This window comes from Panthera pardus, unplaced genomic scaffold (genome assembly GCF_024362965.1).
Source record: "Panthera pardus isolate Hobbes unplaced genomic scaffold, ASM2436296v1 HiC_scaffold_22, whole genome shotgun sequence".
NCBI classification, from domain to species: domain Eukaryota; kingdom Metazoa; phylum Chordata; class Mammalia; order Carnivora; family Felidae; genus Panthera; species Panthera pardus.
Window position 1 is genome coordinate 80053833 of NW_026526788.1, and position 19922 is coordinate 80073754.

The window sequence follows — 19922 nt, forward strand, 5'->3', positions numbered from 1 at the left end:
GGGAGAGGCAGAGAGAGAGGGAGAGAGAGAATCCCAAGCAGGACCCTGCACTGTCAGCACAGAGCCCAACCCGGGGCTTGAACTCACAACTCATGAACCGTGAGATCATGACCGGAGCTGAAATCAAGAGTCAGACGCTTAACCGACTGAGCCGCCCAGGCTCCCCGGTAGGGCTGCTTTTTAAAACTGAGACATTACCCGCATCCTAGGCATTTTAGAAGAAACTGCCCTGAAGGACAGAATTGAATTGAAGATTCTTTTCCTTACAGCCAGGATGGCTGGGGATCCCGGGTAGAGAGGGGAGCAGAGTGAAGGGAGCCCAGCTCAGTGGGGCTGGGGCTGCCGCCCAGGCGGTGACAAGGAAGCGTTTGGGAGGCTGAGCTGGCACGAGGCCAGGAAGGACCTGGGGGTGAGGACAGCCAGAGGTGGAGAGGAAAAGAAAGACAACTGGCCAGCCGGGCGCCCAGGCCGGGCTGCCTCCTGGTGCCTGTGCGGAGCTCGGCCCAGGGTACGTTCTAATTCCCATGAGGCAGATGAAGAAAACATGCAGAAAAGCAAAGGATGAACACGAAGCAGAGGCTGGAAAAGAAGGACTTGGTAAAAGGTTCCGGGCGTGGAATTACGCAGTAAGACAGGTAGCGTGGGGTTTGGCCAGATAAACCAGTACGTGAGCCACGCCTACTTAGTTGTGGGAGGACAAAGGGGAACGCTCTGGGGACGGGGGAGTGAGCACGGAAGTGTCTCCCGCATCAGGGACAGACCTGATCAGTGGCTCCAGACATGTGGGTTTCACAGTCTAGCGTGATCAAGAGCGCAAAACGGTAGGCACTGACCTCGCGTTGCCAACCTGTTATTTATTCGAGTCAGGGAGACGTTTGCAAATCCCAGACTCACCGTCTCCGATCACCGTCACGTCAGAAAACGGGGGAATTTCCACCCCCGTAAAACAGGAAGGACCGAACCTCAGAATGGAGGACCGTGCTGCACGCTGGACACGTGCAGTGTGGTACCAGACCACTTCTGTTTCTCTTTTTTGCTTCAGGCCAATGCTAACTTCGCCCAGTGGGGCAGATGCCCTGGCCTCCCGGCCACCTCGGCTCCACAGCCCGGAAGCCCCTGGCTTCAAATGGGGCAATTAACCCGAGGGCCCCAAGACCCTCACCTGTTAGCTCCAGAGCCACGGAGAGCCCTGGCCTTCTAATGAACAGGAACAGGGGCACCTTTGTCACCAGCTAACAAAGGGACTGAGGTGATTGGAGGCAGGTGACCGTTGCACTTAAGGTGGTGATTTGATTCGTGACCTTTAGTCTCCATTTTAAGCAGAAGAGTGAACAACTATAATTGTGTACTGTGTTCTTTTTTTTTCTCCTGTATTTAACCTTCAACATTACCTCCAGGCGAGCGCCTGATCTTCCCCGGCCCCAGGAGAGGGCTACCTTGTTTATGTGTTTAATTCTCCCTTCTCTCCCTTCCTGAGCCGCCATTTTCAGCGGGCACGGAAAAAGGGACCTAAGTGTAGGTAAATGGTTACGTTTCTGGTTTTTTTTTTTTTTTTGACTCTGAGCTGAAGACTTTCTGTCCCGTTTCAGAGGATTAGAGCTAGCTCTCTGGAACGATTTCAAAACTCTGGCCCCGTATCCTTGAGGTGAATGTTAGGGGCACTTTGGGGCGACTCCCCAACACGCGCGCCAGCCCCTCGCACCGCGCAGCGGCAGGCCATGTCGGGGACTGACCCAGGTCGAGAATGGGCAACATTGGGTGAAAGGTAATCCGTTTCCCCTTGGACCGGACGGAGAACTCCATTCTGGCCATTCCGACTTGAGTCTGTCTCTGGCAGCTCCCGAGAAAGTTCTTCCTCCCTCGTAAGAGAGGCAGGATTTCTGGTTCCTTCTGAAGGTGAGCAAAGAGGTGAGCCGCCCCGCACGCTAGCGGCTCTCTTACAGCCAGGAGGGAGCCAGCTTGAGGAGGAGACCAATGACAAAGATGTGGATGCACAGATCTTGGAAGACATTGGATCTTGGTGGCACTGGGCTGCCTGGTCAGCCACGACTGGCGTCCCGTTTACCCGGAGTCTGGTGTCCCGGGAACCAGTGATTTCGGTTTGTGTGGGGGGTTTGATCTTGCAACCCCAGGCCTCCTGATACCGCACCCACCTTCCTTCTCCCCACTGGTTTACCTTGAACGTGTGTTCGGTTTCTCACAAATTCCTCCACGTCTTTCCCGGCATTCTCTGGGGGCTTGTGTGTCTGCCCAGGACTGTTGAAAAAAACAGATGAGTGCACTGTCCACTTTATTTCCTGGGTCCCCTTATCTCCTGTCCCCTAGTCAGACCGTCCAAGCTCCATATCGTCCCAAGACCCAGCCAAATATCATCTTCTCTGAAGAGCCTTCTCGAATCCCAAGAGAAGGGTCATGTTCGCACTCCCTTATGCCTCCGTTGTGCAGTGATTAAGGGGGCGACAAGACAGGCGGCTTCCAAAAGGTCAGCATTATTAGGATGTAGTTTCAGATGTGTGTGATAAGGACTTAACACCAGTGGCTTCACCAAGACAGGTATTTATTCTCATGTATGTCAAGGTCTGAGCAGGAATGTGGGTCCGTGCCATGGAGTCATCAGGGTACAAGCCCTTTCTCTCCTGTGGCTCCGCAGTCCCTGGCGTGTGGCCCTTGTCTACAAGGTCCAAGATACTTAACCACCATGTCCTTATTTTGGCCAGGAGAGAGGACAAAGGAAAAGTGGAGGGTTTGTCCCCTCCCTTTAAGGAAACAACTTTACTTTTGTTCACATTCCGTTGACAAGACGTTAAATAGCCTCGATGAGCTGCAAAGGAGTCTGGGAAGTGTAGTTTTTATATTCTTGGTGGTTGTGCGCCCCGGTAAAGGTCTGATTACAGTGGAAGGAGGAGCGTTTAGGGATAGGGGTGACTCCCACTTTCTATAAAATATCATTGGCCTCAATCACAGATCAGTGCTAGTTAGCACAGTTTTCCACGCGGGACTCCTTACTCGACAGGTGAAATGCAAATTGGTTCCATTCTCAGTAAAAGAGAAAGCCGGTGCCACGAAAACATCCTTGCCAGTGGCAACCCATTGAGTGATTTCTGCAGCTGCTGCGAGCAAGGTGAGGACAACCTTAGGCCACACCCTCTAGCCTGAGACCCACCGGTGACAGCTGCCTGGATCTGGCAGTCTCAGGACACCAAAATTCTGAAACCATCGTAGTCCATGGCATGGTTCCATTTACTGTGAACGAGGGATCTATCTACGTCTCACACAGTCGAATAGGACCCCACTCCTTCAGCGACACTTGCCCAGTTTGGTAAATCACAGAACAAAACAGAAATGAAAACCTGCGCTACAGCAATGCAAGAAATGTCGTGCTGGCCGCGAAGCCTGGACAATAACTTTGCAACGCGTATTGGATGAGACGCCTTGGCTGTCTCCATACAGGACACCTCTATCCTTAGTGGACCTGAGGGACTGATGTTCTCCGGTTTGGGGGTCTCAGAAAACTGCCGAAGGAAAAACAGTGCCAAATAAGCTCTAACGTTATGCTCAGTACGTGCGATGTGTTGCTTATTTGAACCGTAAAGAAAAGTAATGCCGTTCTTGTTCACAGAAAAGGAATTTCTTCTCTCTCTCCAACTGTTCAATGTTTAAAATGCGTTGCTTTGAAGAAGGGGCCAGATAATTAATTAGCCTGCACGCAGGTAAGCCCCATGTCTTTATTGGATCCTGATAGGCTCTGGGTTTTCATTATTTGTTAATAAACACCCCCCACCCCCGGGGTCTAAGATCCTTGAGGCCAAGCATGCCTTAAATCTCAATGTCCCCAGATGTTGGGGGATATTTGTAAAGCCGTGAGCAGGCAGAACACTGATCCAGGCAGATCCGCATTAGGATCTGGATGAAGATTTCTGTTAGAGAAGGACAGTCATCTTATGGAAATTTATAGCCCACACTTGAATTCCAGAGGCCCCGAGAAAGCCTGCTGTAAATAACTCAATTTAACTGTTCACTCCAGTGTGGCCCAAACATACACAATCACCCCTCTTTGGGCTTGTATTGAAAAATGATTCCTGTGATGCATTTTAAGCACATGTTAAACACAGAGGCCAACATAAGTACCCTTCCTTGTACCCATCGCCCTTCAGTCTTAGCATTTTGTCATACTATTTCAGAGTTTTAGAAAATTCAGCATCCCGGGGCACCTGGCGGCTCAGTCGGTTAGGCGTACGACTTGGGCTCAGGTCATGATCTTGTAGTTTGTGAGTCAGGCTCCATGCTGACCGGCCAGAGCCTGGAGCCTGCTTCGGGTTCCGTGTCTTCCTCTCGCTCTCTGCCCCTCCCCTGCTCGTGCTCTGTCTCTCTGCCTCTCTCTCTCTCAAAAATAAATAAATGATAAGAAAATTTAAAGAAAACTCAGCATCCCTTTTCACGTAACACTTTTGAGGTCATAAGGAGCCTTCAGCGGGAAATGCCGGCCCAACGAGTGGGCTCCCGCCTCAGTCTTGGCCGCCATATTCATACCCACACCGATGCTATGGCGTCTTCCTGGACCACTGCCGGGGCAGTTCCGTCTTCCCTCTCGACGCTTCCACTGGCTCCCCATGCTTCCCGAGGACAGTCTTTGCTTTCCTTCGCCCAGGGTCTTTGTTCTCCGACCTCAAGAGACACCTTCTGAGCTAGGGGGTTCCTCCTCGTGGACAATACATACTGTGGCACAGAGGCACGTTGTTCACAGCCTTCCTTTTGCCTCGCCCTGGCCCTTCTCTCTTGCCTCTAGAAAGTATCTAGTAAGGCACGGCTCAGATGTACCTCCTTCAAGATGCTTTTACTGGATTCCCTCAGCCTCTGCAGTTCTCGAGGCTGATCTGTATCATGTCTCTGGAGACGCTTGTGGCGTTGTGGGCTTTTTTGTTTTTGTTTTTGTTTTTAATCACTGGTGTTTTCAAGCCTTTTGAGGCAAGGACTCTCTCTCCTGCAACTTTGTCTTCTGTAGCTCTCGGTGCAGGGTAAGGCCGTGATAGATCATGATTGAATGCACGAACGGGTGAATGAGTCAATACAACAGTCTTTCTCGTTGGATGGTCTTGAGGGCTAGAATTTGGAGCTTGGGGTGGACAAAACCCTGGGTTTTATGAAGATTTGGCTCAAATCTAGGTTTTAGCCTGGGAAACTGGAGGAATGGTGACGCCGGCTGGCAAGAGGGCCACCAGCAGGAGCAAGGCCTGGCTGAGGCAGAGGGTACAAGGCCAACCCTGGACTCACGGTGTGCAGTGATGAGAGGACAGCCCCCCGAAGTGACGATGTGCACTCCACCCACCAGTGCAGAGGCAAGTCACCAAAGGGTGGCAAAAGGAGATTTCGGAATTCCTCAAAAAGTGAAGTGTAGAGTTGCCCTCTGACCCCACGATTCCACTCCTGGGTATACACCCTGAAGAATGGAAACCAGGTTTCAAAGAAAAATTTGTACATCATGTTCCTACCAGCACTACCACAAGCGTCTAAAGGTAGAAGCTACCCAAATGCCCATCGACAGATGAATGGGTAAGAAAATGTGGTCTATCCATACACTGGACTGTTATTCAGCCACCCTAAAGGACCAAGGTACCGATACACGCGACAACATGGAAGAACCTTGGGAACACTATGCCAAGCAAAATAAACCAGACACAAAAGACCACGTATACGATTCCATTTATAGGAAATGTCTAGAACGGGTAGATCCACGGAGACACAAAGTAGAATAGTGGTTGTCAGGGGTGAGGGAGAGGACAGGATGAAGGATGACTGCTTAATGAGTTCTCAGTCTCCTTTGGGGATGAGGCAAATATTCTGGGAGAGGTAGAGGGGTAGGCATACAACACTGTTAATGTACTAAATGCCACTGAACGATATACTTTAAAACAGTTTCTTGGGGCGCCTGGGTGGCGCAGTTGGTTAAGCGTCCGACTTCAGCCAGGTCACGATCTCGCGGTCTGTGAGTTCGAGCCCCGTGTCGGGCTCTGGGCTGATGGCTCGGAGCCTGGAGCCTGTTTCCGATTCTGTGTCTCCCTCTCTCTCTGCCCCTCCCCCGTTCACGCTCTGTCTCTCTCTGTCCCAAAAATAAATAAAAAACGTTGAAAAAAAAATTAAAAAAAAAAAAAACCAGTTTCTTTTGTTTACAATTTTTTAATGTTTACTTATTTTTGAGAGAGAGAGAGAGAGAGAGAGAGAGAAAGAGGGAGAGCGAGCAGGGGAGGGGCAGAGAGAGAGGGAGACACAGAACCCGAAGCACACTCCAGCCTCTGAGCTGCCGACACAGAGCCCAACACGGGGCTCGAGCCCACCAACCGTGAGATCATGACCTGAGCTGAAGTCAGACGCTTAACCGACTGAGCCACCCAGGTGCCCCTAAAATAGTTCCTTTTATGTTCTGTGGATTTCACCTCAATAAAAAAAAAACGAAATAAAAATAAGTTCAAAGGAGGTGGACTTTGGGAATCCTGGCCTGTCAAGAGAGCATTGGAGAAGAGAAGTGTCCAGGGATCCGGAAGTGGCGGGGGAGCCAGAATGGGAAGCACAGGGTTGGCCAGAGAAGTAGAACACTGAGGTTCAGGGCCCCAGGAGCCTGGGAGTGAGGTATGGATGGGGAGCAGGTGGCCAGCAGTGCTCAGTCAGGTAGAACAGTGGAAGAAAGAGAAGCTGTAGGAAAGGTCACTGGGTTGAATCATCCAACATCTATTTACTGAGCTCCTGTGGTATGCCAGGCTCCATGCTGGTTATGGGGATTTCAGTGTTTTTTGAGGAAGTGGAATGCTGGGCAGGGAAGTCAGGTCTTAGGTGTTTCAGGTGGGGATGTGCGGAGAGGAAACGGAAGGACCAGATGTAGAGGCACAAGACGCTGGACGTGGGAGCGGGCAAGACCTCAGCAGCAAGTGAGAATGTCCGTGCTACGATGGTGGGTTGAGGGAACCATTGAAGATGGAGGGGAGAGAGCCCCAAAGAGAAGGAGAATGAAGGAGCCAGGGAAGGAGGGGTTAATTGGGAGAGGGATGCCTTGAATGAACCGGCAACTGGAGTCTTCTGAACCCAGGCCGTGCTATGCCAGTGGGTTTCACCTTGCGGGTTACCATTTTGGATGCGGCCAGCAGCTAGCGGTCACAGCTTTACTGATTTCTGGCCCAACGAGGCAGCGACCCTGAAGATGTATTGGGCATCAAATGCTCTCAACTGCTCTAAGCATCTCTGGGGTGTCCCATTACTGTCTGCCAGTCATACATTTTCTCCCTAAGTTATCCAACCAAGGGGCATCTGGCAATTTGTGACCATTTCTCTCAGATCACCGAGGCCCAGATTAAGCCCAAAGGCTTGAAGAATGTCATGATAGTTTTGATGTCTCCGTGCTACCACCCTGCTGGCCAACAAGCGTTGGCATATGTGACTCCATTCTGTCCAAAACGAATTCAATGCTGAAGAACGTGAGCGCTTTCCAAAGACCATCTGTTTACTCTTCTGCTTAAGGAACTCCTCTCTCCCGCAGCCTCCTAGGATTGGATTCAATAAATTCTGACACAGAGGGATATTTTTTTGGCGGGTCTAGAAACTGAATGTTTTCCAAATGGTACATTATTGATATTAAAACCGATTTGTGCATCACCAGCCATCAAAGAAATGTACTAAATAATATCTCCAGGAATGAAAAGGAAATTGAAAAGCCTGTCCACACACATTTATCAGCAAAAACACTAAGCCTAAAACTATAAAAGTCCGCAAGAGAGAAACCTATGGATCCCTACACATAAACAAAAGGTCCTTGGGTATAGTCAGACTTAAATCCGCCTAAACCCACCTAGAAACACCTGACATGAAACAAGCTGTCCCAGGCAGCCTTGGCTTTGCTCCCCTCTCCAGCATGTGGCCACCACGGGATGCACAAGGCACAGATCTGGGAGCGAGGGAAACTTGCAACTGAATCCCAATCCCCACCTCCCACCTTCCAGAAGTTATGGCGTGATCTTCCACAAGTTACTCAAACTCTCCAAAACCTCAGTTTCCTCACGAGTAACATATCCTTCTCATAAGATTGGGTGACTAGTACGTCTTACCTTCCTTTTCTAGCCTCTGTGCCCCCCAGCATACGTGCAGACAAGGAGAAGTACATCAGACCAGTACACTGTCCTTCTGTTCATCCTGCTTCCACGGGGGCTGGTTCGCTTGCCGCCTGTTTGCTATCTCACAGAATGTAATTTGCTAATACAGAACACTAAACATAGTAGATATTTAATCAACCTTTTGTTGAATGCCTGAGGATCGCATGCAATATAATTCAGTGAGTGACTTAAGTAAAGCAATGGCATAAATATTTAAAGACTCATTGAGGATGCAGCTGTAAATCTGTATTGATTGCCGCTGCATGTTTTACTAAACGTTATAAAATTTCTGTACATCATCCCAATGAAGACGGACAGATCTCCCCCACGATTCGGAGGCGGGCATGGTTTCCATTGGTCATGGAGAATGGAGTCTAATATCTGCTTTGTCATCAATAGAGATTTCCAAGCTGGTCAAGGGGCTTTTGGTCACCCTCCAAGGGTGGATGACGGCTGCAGATTTGTCCCGAATTTTATAAAACTTAAATATCAGCGGTTTTCAAGCCAGAATCACCAATGGTATACGAAATATTTATTTGACTTAAAATTTACCTTTCAAATAGATTAGTGGCAAGTTTTATAGGACTTTAATTAAAAAAAAAACCCTATCATGTCCACACAAATGTGCAATAGTCCAATTTTAACCAGATGGATCTACCAGCTCAGTCACATGGGCTGACCCTGGAGTGAGGATTCTGGGATCATTCCTGCGGAAAGGTAGGAGCTTCCAATAAATGTGTTTCTGTAAGGAAGGTTGCAGCTCTCCACTAGCCTTCTTATGAATCACAGAACCTACATGTCATGCCCAATTAAAGGCTAGGCCAATTCGAGTGCACCTACCTGATACACGTTCCTAGACTACATAATTAGTCAAGAGGGCAGTTACAGTTTATGCTACGATAATGCTGTCTTATGGTTTTGGAACTAGTGAATTTTAAGTATTTACTGTCTGGCTTCTAGTTGATAAAACATGGAGGCAGTTGAAAAGGCAGAACGATGTATCATCTAAAGTGAAACAGAGGAGAATAGCTTCATGATCACGGACGGGTTAGACAGAGATATCTTAGGATATCCACAGTCTCACAAATGCGATCCACAAAAGACTGCCAAATTTGACATCGTTAAAGTTAAGAACTTAAAGAAAAATAGAGATACAATTAAAATTAAGAACTTTTGCCCATCAAAATATGCTATTAAGAGAGTGAAAAGGTACAATAAAGGCTGGAGAAGATATTTGCACCATATATATCTGACAAAGGATTTGTCTCCAGAATATATAAACAGACCTTACAAGTCAATAAGGAAAAGACTTGAACGCGTACTTCACCAAAAATAATGTTCAAATGGCAAATAAACATGTGAAAAGATACTCAACATTACTCACTAGGAAATGCAAATTAAAATCATAAGACTTCACTGTATACTCTTTAGAACGGCTAAAACTGAAAAAAATGTTAATAATAAGTGTTGGTGACGATGAGGACACATTGCTCGTGGAGAGTTAATTGCTACAATCTCTATTTGTCAGAATCTATTTCAGTTGTGGAAACACATATCCTACGGCCAAGTAATTAGATTCCTAGGTATATACCCAAGACATAAGTTTATCTATCTCCCAAAAGAATGTACAAAAATGTTTACGCCAGCTTTGTTTACAAACCGGAAATAATTTAGGATACAAAGCATTATTTACAATAGCCAAGACATGAAAGCACCCAAGTATTCATCCACAGATGAATGGATACAGACGATGTGGTGTATATATATATATATATATATATATATATATATATACACACACACACACACACACACACACATACACACACACACACACAGAAGAATATTACTCAGCCATAAAAAGAATGAGACCTTACCATTTGCAACAATATGGATGGACCTAGAGGGTATAATGCTAAGTGAAATAAGTCGGACAAGGAGAGACAAATACCATATGATTTCACTCATATGTGAAATCTAAGAAACAAAACAAAGAAAAAAAGAGACAAAAATAGACTCTTAAATATACAGAATTGGTGTTTGCTAAAGGGGAGGGGGGTGGGACTATGGCTGGAATAGGCGAAGGAGATTCAGAGCACACTTATCATGATGAGCACTGAGAAATGTATAGAATTGTTGAGTTATTATACTGACATCTGAAACTAATATAACACTGTATTTTAATTATACTTGAATTAAAAAAAACTGGAAACAACCCAAATGTCCATTAAGAATAGAATGGATAAAGAAGCCAGAAAAATCTCAAATAAACAACCTAACCTTATATCTAAAGGAGCTAGAAAAAGAGGAACAGACAAAACCCCAAACCAATAGAAGGAAGGAAATAATAAATATTAGAGGAGAAATAGGGGCGCCTTGGTGGCTCAGTCGGTTGAGCATCCAACTTCAGTTCAGGTCATGATCTCACAGTTCATGGGTTTGAGCCTCGCATCGGGCTCTGCGCTGATGGTTTGGAGCCTGGAGCCTGCTTCTGTGTGTGTCTCTCTCTACCCCTCCCCCGTTTTCCCTCTGTTTCTATCTCTCAAAAATAAAAATAAATGTTAAAAAAAAATTAGAGGAGAAATAAATGAAATAAAAACTAAAAAAACCCGATTGAACAGATCTATGAAACCAGGAGCTGGTTCTTTGAAAAGAGCAACAAAAATGGATAAACCCTTAGCCAGACACATTAAAAAATAGAGGACTCAAATAAAATCAGAAATGAAAGAGGAGAAATAACAATGGACACCACAGAAATACAAAGAATTATAGGGCAATATTCTATGTTAGTAAATTGGACAACCTAGAAGGAATAGCTAAATTCCTAGAAACATATAACCTCTCTAAACTGAATCAGGAAGAAATGGAAAATTTGGGGTTCCTGGATGGCTCAATCGGTTAAGTGCCCAACTTTGGCTCAGGTCATGATCTTGTAGTCTGTGAGTTTGAGCTCTGCATCAGGCTCTGTGCTGACAGCTCAGAGCCTGCAGCCTGCTTTAGATTCTGTGTCTCCTTCTCTCTCTGCCCCACCCCCGCTTGCATTCTGTCTCTCTCTCTCTCTCTCAAAAATAAACCTTAAAAAACTTTTAAAGAAGAAATAGCAAATTTGAACAGACCAATTATCAGCAAGGAGATTAAATCAGCAATAAAAAACTCCCAACAAGCAAAAGTCCAGGACCAGATGGCTTTGCAGGTGAATTCTACTAAACATTTAAAGAAGAGTTAATTATATATTCTTCTCAAAAAATTCCAAAATATAGAAGAGGAAAACTTTCATATTCATTCTATGAGGTCTGCATGACCCTGACACCACAACCAGATAAATACACTACAAAAAAAGAGAACTACAGGCTAACATCTCTGATGAACATAGATGCAGAAATCCTCAACAAAATACTAGCAAACAGAATCCAACAATACATTAAAGAGATTCTTTACCATGATCAAGTGGGATTTATTCTGGGGATGCAAGGCTGGTTCAATGTTTACAAATCAATCAACATGATACATCATATCAACAAGAGAAAGGATAAAAACCATATGATCATCTCAATAGATACAGAAAAAACATCTGACAAAGTACAACATCCATCCGTATTAAAAACCCTCAGCAAAGTAGATTTAGAGGGAACATACCTCAACATAATAAAGGCTGCATATGAAAAACCCACAGCTGACATCATATTCAATGGGGAAAAACAGAGCTTCTCCCCTAAGAACAGGAACCAGACAAGGATGTCCACTCTCACATGTATTCAATGTAGCACTGGAAGTCCTAGCCACAGCAATCAGGCAAGAAAAAGAAATAAAAGGCATTCGGATTGGTAAGGAAGAAGTAAAACTTTCACTATTTGTAGATGACATAATACTATATATAGAAAATCCTACAGAATCCACCAAAAAACTACTAGAACTGATAAATCCAGTAAGGTTCCAGGATACAGAATCAATATACAGAAATCTGTTGCATTTCTGTGCACTAGTAATGAAGTAGCAGAAGGAGAAATTAAGGAAACAATCCCATTTACAACTGCACTAAAAGTACTAAAATACCTTAGGAATAAACTTAACCAAGGAGGTCAAAGACCTGTAGTCTGAAAATCCTAAAATACTGATGAAAGAAATTGCAGCATGGAAAGATGTTCCATGCTTATGGGTTGGGAGAACAAATATCGTTAAAATGTCTACACTACCCAAAGCAATTTACAGATTTAATGTAATCCCCATGAAAATACCAATAGCATTGTCCACACAACTAGAACAAATAATCCTAAAATGTGTATGGAACCACAAAAGACCCCAAAGGGCCAAAGCAATCTTGAGAAAGAACAAAGCAGGAGGAAATCACAATCCCAGATTTCAAGGTATCCTACAAAGCTGTGGTGATCAAGATCGTACGGCAGTGGCACAAAATAGACACATAGATCAATAGAATACAACAGAGCCCCAGAAACAAATCCATGCTTATATGGCCAATTAATCTTTCACAAAGGAGGGAAGAATGTACGATGGGGAAAAGACAGTCTTTTCCACAAACGGTGCTGGGAAAACGGGGCAGCTACCTGAAAAACAATGAAACTGGACCACCTTCTTACACCATACACAGAAATAAACTCAAAATGGATTAAGGATCGAAATGTAAGGCCTGAAATCATAAAGATCCTAGAAGAGGATTTCTCTGGCAGTGATTTCTCTGACATTAGTGATAGCAATATTTTGTCTAGATCTATCTCCTGAGGCAAGGGAAACAAAAAGCAAAATTAAACTACTGGGACTACATCAAAAATAAAATGCTTCTGCACAGAGAAGGAAACAATCAACAAAACTAAAAGCCGACTTACTGAATGGGAGAGGGTATTTGCGAATGACATATCCGATAAAGGGTTCGTATCCAAAATATAAAAGGAACTTGTACAACACAACAACGAACAATCCAGTTGAAAAATGGGCAGAAGAGGGGCGCCTGGGTGGCTCAGTCAGTTAAGCATCTGGTTTCAGCTCAGGTCATGATCTCATCGTTCATGAGTTCAAGCCCCACGTCAGGCTCTGTGCTGACAGCTCAGAGCCTGCAACCTGCTTCGGATTCTGTGTCTCCCTCTCTCTGCCTCTCCCCCATTTGCACTCTCTTTCTCTCTCTCTCTCTCAAAAATAAATAAACATTAAAAAAAAATTTTTTTTTAAATGGACAGAAGACACGGACAGCCATTTCTCCAAAGAAGACATCCAAATAGCTAACAGATACATGAAAAGATGCTCAACACCACTCATCATCAGGGAAACGCAAATCAAAACTATAATGAGATGTCACCTCACACCTGTCAGAGTGGCTAAAATCAACACCACAAGAAACAAGTGTTGGCAAGGATGTAGAATAAAAAGAACCCTCCCGCGCTGTCGGTAGGAACGCAAGCTGGTGCGGCCCCTGTGAAAACCAGCATGGGGGTTCCTCAAAATATTAAAAATAGAGGGGCACCTGGGTGGCTCAGTCGGGTAAGCACCCAACTCTTGGTTTTGGCTCAGGTCACAATCTCATCGTTTGGTTTGTGAGTTGAGCCCCTCACTGGGCTCTGAGTTGACGGTGTGGAGCCTGCTCTCTCCCTCTCTCTCTTCCCCACTCCCAACCCGTGTGCTCTCACACTCTGTCTCTCTCTCTCTCTCTCACAATAAATAAACAAACTTAAGAAAAAAGAGCATAACGGATGAACACACTGCAGTATATTTATACACTGGAATACGACACAGATATAAAAAAAGAGTAAACTATTGCTCTAGAAAACAACACGGACGAATCTCACAGACATAATGAATGAAAAAAAACCAGGCACGCAAGAGTATACGTCATGTATCCATTGATAAGATGTTTACCCACAGGCAAAACAAACCTGTAAGGACGGAGATCAAAACAGCGTGCGCCTGCTTGTGCTATGACCAGCAAGGGGGCCTGTGGGAATTTTCTAGAGTAATGGAAACATTCTATTTCATGATCAGAGTGGTGGTTACTTAGGTGCATATACAGTAAAAATCCATCCACCCAGAGGACACCTAAGATTTGCACACTTTATTGTATGGATGTAACATTGCAATAGAAATGTAAAGGAAATTAGAGCCCGCAGTGCGTTGGCAAATGTTTACCCAATTCTGTAGGGGAAAAGTTGCCCACTCTGACTTCTGGTGCTTGCTGACTTCTTTTTGCTAATTTCCCTGGTGTAAATATTCTCACCATGCCAGTTCCAAGCTATACTGGTTCAAGGATTGGCAGCAAAATTCCGGAGAATGTAATATTCAGCTCTCACCGGCTCAAACTTCCCACCGCCATGGGAGCAGCTGTATCACGCTTTTGATGGTTCTCAAAACTGACCTACTCCTCTTTCAAGCTTTTGAAATTAGTTAGGAGACAAGCCTGAGGGGTTTCTGTAAACTGCTTAAAAGTGTTACCATTTGTAGCTACTTATCTGTTTGACTCCGGATTCTCTTGATATTGAGAACCCAAAATAAAGAAATTGATTGCTGGTGCTGATATTACAATCTTTATCGGTAGCCCCTGGTTTTCATTTTTGTGTGATTATGAAGGTTCTTGCTGTTTTTATTTCCAAGGAAATAGGATACAAATAGAATTTCTAAAGTACCTATTTTATATATTGAGGTCTGAACTACTTAGGACTCTTTGGGCTGCAAGCCAAAAACACAACTCAAAAAAAAAAAAAAAAAAAAAAAAAGAAAGGAATATGTTTACATTTGTAACTGAGAAATCTTCGGGGGGAAGTCAGGAATGGCCGGATCTAGGGGTTCAAATAACGTTATCAGAGTTCTGTTACTTTTGCCACCTCTCAGCTTGTTTGCCTATAGCTGCGTTTATTCCCAAGCATGTTCTTTCCATGCAGTAAATAGCAGTTGGCATTATATTCTGAACTTATATTCTCTTTATACCTCCTGATCCCCAAGAGAGAGGAAAGCTTGGGAAAGACTCTGATTGGCCTGACTTAGATTAAGCGTCCATCTCTGAACCAGCCATTGTGGCCAGGGACATGGGCTTCTCTCACTGGCCTCACTGCACCCATCTTGGGGCTCTGGCGGGTGTAAGGGAACGAGGGCAGCCCCTGGAGTCACATGGACTGTGCAGGCTATCTATGGAGTGACAGAAAGACGGCTCTGCCGAGAGAGAGAGAGAGAGAGAGAGAGAGAGAGAGAGAGAAGGCACAGGTACGGATTTAGTACCACATGGCACATAAAATGTCAACCAAACAGAAGTTTGGGCCACTACATAGACTTGGATGGTGAAACTCCTAGGCAGAGAGGTAGAAAAACTCAAGTCAAAAGGAAGAAGTCACGTGACTAAAGACACAACGCTTGGAAGAAAGTTTAAGGATGGGGTGAGGGGGTGGGTATCAGGGAGTAGGGACAGTGCAGGCACCTGGGTGCAGCAGGTGGTGTGGGCCCCGTTTCTTCCCACACCTCTTACAGACCCACTGTGGGGGCAGGACTTGCTATGCGTGACCTCATCAATGTAAGCCTTGAATGCCATGACAAGTATACTCGATTCAGGAGACAGAGCGGACCCAGGGAACCGGCGTGCAAAACGCTAGCCGAGTGACTCAGTTGGGGGCGGGGGGGCTCTTTAACAAACCCTCTGAGCCTCTTATTCGTCCCCTGTGAATTGGGAATTCTATGCACTCTGAGGGCCTCTTGCCAGGGCCTAGAGCTGATCTACCGCGTATTAGCCAGGTGACCATGAACAAGTTCCTTAAACTTCTCTGAGACTCCTTCTTCTGAATCCAGAGGACGGGACAAGTCATAGCACCACCTCAGAGAGCCGTCAAGATCGAATGAGAAAATCCGCATAAAGCACACGGAGCCAGGCCCGGGTCGCCGCGGGGAACGGTAACAGCAACGGTTATTCCAACCAGGAGCCATCCAGTAGACTTAGTCCACCAGAAGCCCATCGCGCCCCCTCGGAACCCCCAGTGGTACCTTCGGCTTCTCCTCTGGCAGTTACCGCTTTCCGCATCGCCCGAGAGGTGTGCAGCCGGGCCTGACGTCCGGCCCCATCCTCTGAGTCGTCTCAGGAGCTCGGCATCCTCGACCGCCGTGGTGTTTTATGGATGCTGCACATGTGAGAAGAGATGAATGGATACAAGCTCATTCGGACGAAGGGAACCAGAAGATAAGATACCTTTAAGATAGCGGTAAGTTGGGTCATGGGGATTTTTGTATCTCGGAAAAGCAAACCCTGAGCAAGACCTATATATATTCACACGGATGAACCTTAAAAGGTAGAACTGCGGTAAAAAAAAATTAAGTTGGAGAAAGAGGACTCTTCTATGACATCATTTATATACATTTATTTTTTATTTTATCTTTTCCATCTTCTTATGTTTATTTTTGAAAGAGAGAGAGAGAGAGAGAGAGTGAGCGCATGCACACAAGTCAGGGAGGGGCAGAAAGAGAGGGAGGCACAGAATCCCAAGCTGGCCCTAGGCTCTAAGCTGTCAGCACAGAGCCCGACGTGGGGCTTGAACCAACCGCAAGATCATGACCCGGGTTGAAGTCAGGTGCTTAACCGACTGAGCCACCCAGGTGCCCCCATTTATGTAAAAATTTCAAGGCACAAAGTGTTTTCTATCAATGGACACGTCGGTAAGTGTATTTATTACCTAAGAGCATAATGTCGAACACCACCTGTGGGGGTGTCCCCTCTGGCGGGGTGTGGGGGGGGTGGTGTCTGGATGTGTTGAAGGTCAACGGAGTTCAGCTTTATTTGGAATAGCTTCATTTTTTAAAAAAGGACAATGGGTTCATATGGGTTGTATAATCTTTACAAATAATAAACATAAACAAATGGGGAGCAAATATGGCAAAATGTTAAGCAGTGGTCAATTCTGGGCGCCGGGAATATGGGGTGGTAATTATTTTTTTATTTATCATGTTAGATTTAGCCTTCGTATATTTATTTTTATAGTTTACATCTTACTATACATTTCCTTAAAGTGTCTTATTCCCCAAATGATTATTTTCTCCACAGGTAAAATGGCACACCGTACCAAGTCAAAGCTACAAACAATTACAGTCAACAACTCCCTCCGGTCAACAACTGTTACCGGTTAGGAATTTTTCCCGAGAGACGGTCTGAGTTCACACAAGTGTGTTTTTTTGCCCAAATGGTAGCGTTCTACACACACTTTCCTATGACTTGCTCTTCGAAACTTGACAGAGCATCTTGAAGATAGTTCTCTCTTTACGTACAGAGATTCTGCACTTTTTATTTTTATTAAAAAAAATTTTTTTTTTAACGTTTATTTATTTTTGAGACAGAGAGAGACAAAGCATGAACAGGGGAGGGGCATAGAGAGAGGGAGACACAGAATCGGAAGCAGGCTCCGGGCTCTGAGCCATCAGCCCAGAGCCCGACACGGGGCTCGAACTCACGGACCGCGAGATCGTGACCTGAGCTGAAGTCGGATGCTCAACCGACTGAGCCACCCAGGCGCCCCAATTCTGCACTTTTTAAAAATAAAAGGTTGACGGCATTCTATTTTATGAACGGACCGTAATTTTTTCTTAAGCTCCTATTGACGGACGTGGAGTTCGCTTCCAATTGTTTGCTATTACCAAACACTGTCTTGGCAAACACCGCGGTCCCTACATCTTTTCTGTAGGTCTGTGAGTCGATCTGTAGGAGAAATCATTACAGGCAGAACTGTTGGGTCAGAGGGGGTGTTCATTCACATTTTTGACTGATATCACCAAATTGCCTTCCATTGAGATGGTTCCAATTTATCCCTCACCATCAGGGTATGTGATAGATGTAAAAAAGTTTTTGTTGTTGGGGCGCCTGGGTGGCCCAGTTGGTTAAGCGTCCGACTTCGGCTCAGGTCGTGATCTCGCAGTTCGTGATCTCGCAGTTCGTGAGTTCGAGCCCCGCGTCAAGCCCTATGCTGACAGCTCAGAGCCTGGAGCCTGCTTCAGATTCTGTGTCTCCCTCTCTCTCTGCTCCTGCCCTGCTCATGCTCTCTCTCTCTCTCTCTTAAAAACAAATCAAGATTAAAAAAAAGTTTTTGTTATTTAAAAAATTAAAAAGCGGAACAAAACTCAATCCATAAGTTTTGAGTCCCAGGAACTGCAGACACCTGTAAATATCATGCATATCTGCGTTTAGAATTGGCAGGCATTCACAGCAGAAGACAGGGCATGTTTTAGGTAAATATTATGGCTAATGAATTTTGTTCTTGTCGGGCTTCAGCCCACAATAAGTCCCCGCACGGCTGAAATTTAAAAGTATTTTCAAATCACTTTATGTAGCATAACATAAGCATCCTATAACCCACACAGTCTCTGTTAGTTTGTTTTGAAAGTCTTTCCCCCCTTAATAAATTGCCTTGTTTAATATACCATGGATTTTAATTATCGGATTTACAGGGTTTGGGAAGATCTAAAAAAATTGGCACTCATCAGAACATTCACAACCTATTTAGCGGTGTTTTTTTTTTTTTAAACCAAAGGCCAAGAGGATAACTGTATCAAATATATATTACACATATGATTTCTTTAGAGTATTTGTTTCTGCTTCATTTCAAACATCCCCATTGTCTAAATGATGGATTTTTATTTTGCTTAGTCTCAGATTCCAAGAGAGTGATCTTAATGTATAAGAAGATATTGGCAGTTGACCGATAATAAACCACTAGCCCAGCGCCATCAGTGACACTGACAGCCACACAATGGCCTTTGGGGACTGAGCTTCGGCCCCAGACTTAGTTGTATCAAATCAAGGCCAATAAAACTTCCTGCTTTGGAAAGAAATGGGAAGTCTGGCACTTTCTTCCAAAGTCTTTTTTTCTTTTTTTTTTTTTAATTTTAAAACATGGAAAAGGATGTAAGTAAAAGGAAAAAACACGACTGGAGCAGAGAGAACTTTCCACTTGCGACGGACGTCAAAGTCCTGGCGCGTTATTTTGTGGATAGCAACAAATTGATTCTAAAGTTTATACGGAGTCAGAAGGCCAGAAGAGCCAACACAATATTGAAGAAGAACAAAGTTGGACGACTGACACTACTTGACTTTACGACTGACTATAAAGCTACAGACAGTGTGGTATCGGGGAAAGAACAAATAGATTAATGGAACGGAATAGAGAGAGAAATAGACCCATATAAGCGGTCAACTGATCTTTGAAGAAGGAGCAAAAGCCATAGAATGGATCAAAGATAGTCTTTTCAACAAGTGGTAGTGGAACAGCTGGACATCCACATGCAATTAAAAACAAAAAGAATCTAGACATTTGTAATGGATGGGACCAGATTATTAGGCATGAGGGGGAGGAAACGTTAGATGAAATGCCAGAGTGGGGCTACCGAGGAGGGAGTGGGGACTTCTTTCCTGAAATCTCTAATAAACAATTCTGCCCTAATTGGGAAGGTCAGCAGGTCTTGCTAAGGTTGCTAGAATTCTACAGTATTTCCCCCCCCCCCCCCCCCCGACTATGCTGCCTCGGCTGCCCTTTCTTTATCGTGCCCAGGGGTGATGCAGGGCAATCAAAATGTATCGAGGCTTATTACGCCCAGCCAGGGGCTTCTGTTCCAAGCAAATAGGAGTGCAAAATAAATACTCAGTGGCTTTGTCCAGGCTTATCCAAACAGGCTCGTTAATGGGAGTTTCCAAAAAATATATTTCGCCTCTTTGAGTAGAGGAAAATCAATGATAATATTAGGTTTATGTGAAGGTCAAGCCGTTCAGCACTTAGCTTCTCTCATCCTCGGATTTTAAAGGAAGCGATGAAGGAGCATTTCTGA

General features: G+C 45.0%; 1 long non-coding RNA gene across 1 annotated transcript in view; it reads right to left on the reverse strand.

The window, feature by feature from the left end:
* LOC109252293 (uncharacterized) overlaps positions 1 to 19922 on the reverse strand; it is a 101465-nt gene that overhangs the window by 61166 nt on the left and 20377 nt on the right. The window contains exon 2 of the long non-coding RNA XR_002073933.2: positions 16104 to 16237. This is a non-coding gene — a long non-coding RNA (uncharacterized LOC109252293). The remainder of the gene's footprint in view (positions 1 to 16103; positions 16238 to 19922) is intronic.